The sequence below is a fragment of the Dermacentor silvarum genome, chromosome 4 (assembly GCF_013339745.2).
Source record: "Dermacentor silvarum isolate Dsil-2018 chromosome 4, BIME_Dsil_1.4, whole genome shotgun sequence".
NCBI lineage: Eukaryota > Metazoa > Arthropoda > Arachnida > Ixodida > Ixodidae > Dermacentor > Dermacentor silvarum.
This window is the reverse complement of record NC_051157.2, coordinates 163,100,958-163,104,563: the sequence shown is the minus strand read 5'-3', so window position 1 is coordinate 163,104,563 and position 3,606 is coordinate 163,100,958.

The window sequence follows — 3,606 nt, the reverse complement described above, 5'->3', positions numbered from 1 at the left end:
AGCGGCGACCGGAATGAAGCTCCAGGGAAACTCGAAGGCGTAGAGGACCAAGGGATCGAGAGCACTCTCCACCACTTGCGAGGCAGCTGTTCAACCTCGACGGTTTATTATGCAGGTCGCGCGCTGAAGCGAATGGCGCTGACCACGATGATGAGTATATACAGATGAAGAAGATGAAGGGGTAATATAATGCTCACAATATATATATATATATATATATATATATATATATATATATATATATGTATAGTGTATGTACGCCAAGCTCCGGCTTCCAGATCCACTTCCGGTTCCGGAAGCCGGTTTCCAACATCCGGAGAACGCTTCCGGCGTTTTGCCCGAATGATCCCCCGGTGCTTCGCCCACTCACCATCATTCACTTCGTGGATATGCGGTGTTTTTCCTAAATCGGTCTGTATTGACCACCTTAAAGAACCTAGTGCGGTGAAAATATCTACACCATGGCATTTAGTTATAGCCCGCAAAGAAGTTGGAATTCTTCATTTTTTAGTGGTAAGAGACTGGTTTGATGGGAGTTAGGTAGCGTACCGCGGTAACGTTATAACAGATGTTAAGCTGGAGCGATTTCCAGCCTCGATCGTCAGGCTAAAGCCGCCTGTTGCTACAACATGTTACCACCACAAGATTGTGGTTATTGAATGTCGTGATGCCCAGCGCGTCATTGTTGCTGCGCTTAGGGGGAGGCACTCTCTATGCAAGTAGCGATGAGGTTTCAAAGGCGTTGCACGACATTTCCTGGAGAAAAGCGGCAGGAGACGATGGAATAACAGTATATTTAAATAAAGATGATGGGAATATTTTACATTAAGATCTTGTGGCCCTTTTTACGCAATCCATCGTGATAAATGTTAGCCAGAGTGTTGGAAGAAAGCCAAGATTATACTAACCCATAAGAAGGGACACGTTAAAGAACTCCAAAGCGATAGGCCTATTAGCTTGCTTTCAGTTTGGTCTAAAACATGGCTCTCATAACTTTTTGGCTGGAGGGTCGCATTGGGGACCAGTAGTGATATCGAGGGCCGGGTAATATATATATAAGTAACTATTAGTGAAAAAAATATTTGTAAACATAGGTAACAGTACTAGGCGTTGCCAAAAACCTTTATTCCAAATATTGAATGTCTTACTTCTGGTTTAACCTCCTGGCATAATGTCCTGAGAAGTATCGAATTAATTATTTTAGGATTACCATTGCACTTTTGCCAGTACGTCACCCAGTATATACTGATCTGAAATACTAAATATCTAAATATTCGTAGCGGAAAGGAAGTTTTTGCACTTTTCCATGTTGCATGCAATTTTGTCCTCGTTCAGTCATTTTGTTTCCTGCAAGCAGCTCACCACAGGACGTTAAAGTTGTCTTAGAAATGCCACCATTCTTTACAAAGGCTTCTTTGTTTTACTTATGTGTCGTTAGTGCAATTCCAGCATACCAACAAATTCGTGCTGACCTATTTGATATCTGTTTGCGTTTGAATATTGTAGACACAGAGAGCAGTTGATGTCGCGTTGTCAATCATAAAATAACGCAATACGCAGTACAGAGAAAGAGCACTCGCGCTCTTTCGTCATTCTCGCTCTCCTCACTATTGCGCTATCTTATCCTTCACAATGATAACGTTCTAAGAGTTCCCAGAAAGGAAAACTCGTGTAAGTTGAAATACACACCTATTTATAAAAATTAAACTGAGAAATGCTAAGCGATTGCTCGCTTGAAAAGCATCCCTATTTTTATTTTTATTCTCAGTGATCGTATTCACGTATGCACTTTATGAAACCAATAATGGCCGTATTTGCACTTTAAAAATAGGAGCTGTGTAAAGAGGTATCTCCAGGTGCGCACAAGTATTTTTCGATGGCACGCTAAGTTACATATCTTTCTCGCTTGGTTGAACGTGGAAACCTGGTTTAAACATTAACCACGACTGAGCCATTAATAAGTTATTTGACAGCTCATCGACCAAATCTCAAGCAATAAATTGTAGGCCTTTCATCGATGGTACTCGAACAGAGGTAAAAAAACAATATTTAGCAGGTTGTTACAAGTTATTTACGTCTGAACTCCCTATTTATTTTATAACCACATTCTATAGCTGTGATACCGAACACGCTGAGCATAAAGGCCTTCGAGAGCTCGTAAGAACCTCACAATGCATATAGAGAAGTAGAGATCAATCGAAATAGCATACACGGCAATGATACCATGCCACTTCACTGAAATAATTCACGAAGAACATAGAACTTTGGTTTGGGCAAGTTCGTTCGTTATTTAGTTAGGGTAGCACGAGAAAACACGGAAAAAAATTGCACCGTGCTTCTTACGTGTCCATTGTTCATCCATGTTTTTCCGCTCTGCGTGGTCTGTACACGAAGCACACTTTGCATGAGTTCAGAGAAAAAAGTTAACATTTAACAGTTACCATTTAACAAATAAGTTCTCCTTTCTGGGGTTTTACGTGCCAAAACCAGTTCTGATTATGAGGCACGCCGTAGTGGAGGGCTCCGGATTAATTTTGACCACCTGGGGTTCTTTAACGTGCACTACAACGCAAGCACACGGGCGTTTTTGCATTTCGCCTCCATCGAAATGCAGCCGCCGCGGCCGGGATTCGATCCCGCGATCTCGTGCTCAGCAGCGCAACGCCTTAGCTGACTGAGCTACCGCGGCGGGTAACAAATAAGTTAACAAAGGCTTAAAATTTTCGACCAAGAAAGGTGGTGGCCGCTGACTACAGAGTGCAATGTATAAGACACTGTACTATCAGAATGGTACTAATTGGAACGAATGCAAATTGCAAAAAAAAATAAACAGCTGAAGCTGATAAGGAAAGTGGTAATGGCTCCAATAAACAAAGGGTAAGTAGAACGGTCACCAAGAAAATTCAACAGTGAAGGACATACTAACATTAGCTTATTTACGTGTTTTCAATATTACCATACAAATGACAAGCTTGTGATAAAAACAAAATGCCGCACTGGGCACAAAGAAGAATTTATTACATTTGAATGCATCTGTAATGCGTCAAGTTGTGAAGATCTAGGACAGGGGCTAATGTGAGTGTGGACCTGACACTTTGCATTATGACTTCAGTGAAATGTGGCGATAAGTTTGATGAGCCAATAATAAGCAGAGAATTCAGGTGGTTGTCAGAATAGGTAGCACTGTATTACGACTTCCCATTTCTCATTCTGGATGAAGTTCACTCACAAAGTAGGTGGTGTCGAAAATTGATATATATCCGCGGAAAAATAGTTTTAAGTATGCGAACTGTTGGAGCCTAGAAATTTCTAGAAATTCTTCAGAAAGATGTCATTAGACTGTTGTTCAGTTACTTTTAAATAAACGGAACCTGGCAGTCTTTCCACATCACAGCTAAACAGGTTTTGGAATATCTGTAGTTCCTCTTTACTGGCATCAAGGCCAGAGAATATGTCACAAAATTGTGCGTGCCGATCTACGAGAATTTCTTTTACAAATGGGAAAAGGAAATGCTGCATTAGCCTCCGCCCAAATTGATGAGCATGCAGCAGTGGATACGCTCCCCCTTTCTATTTTTCACCTGCTTCTGAGAAAACTGTAATTTT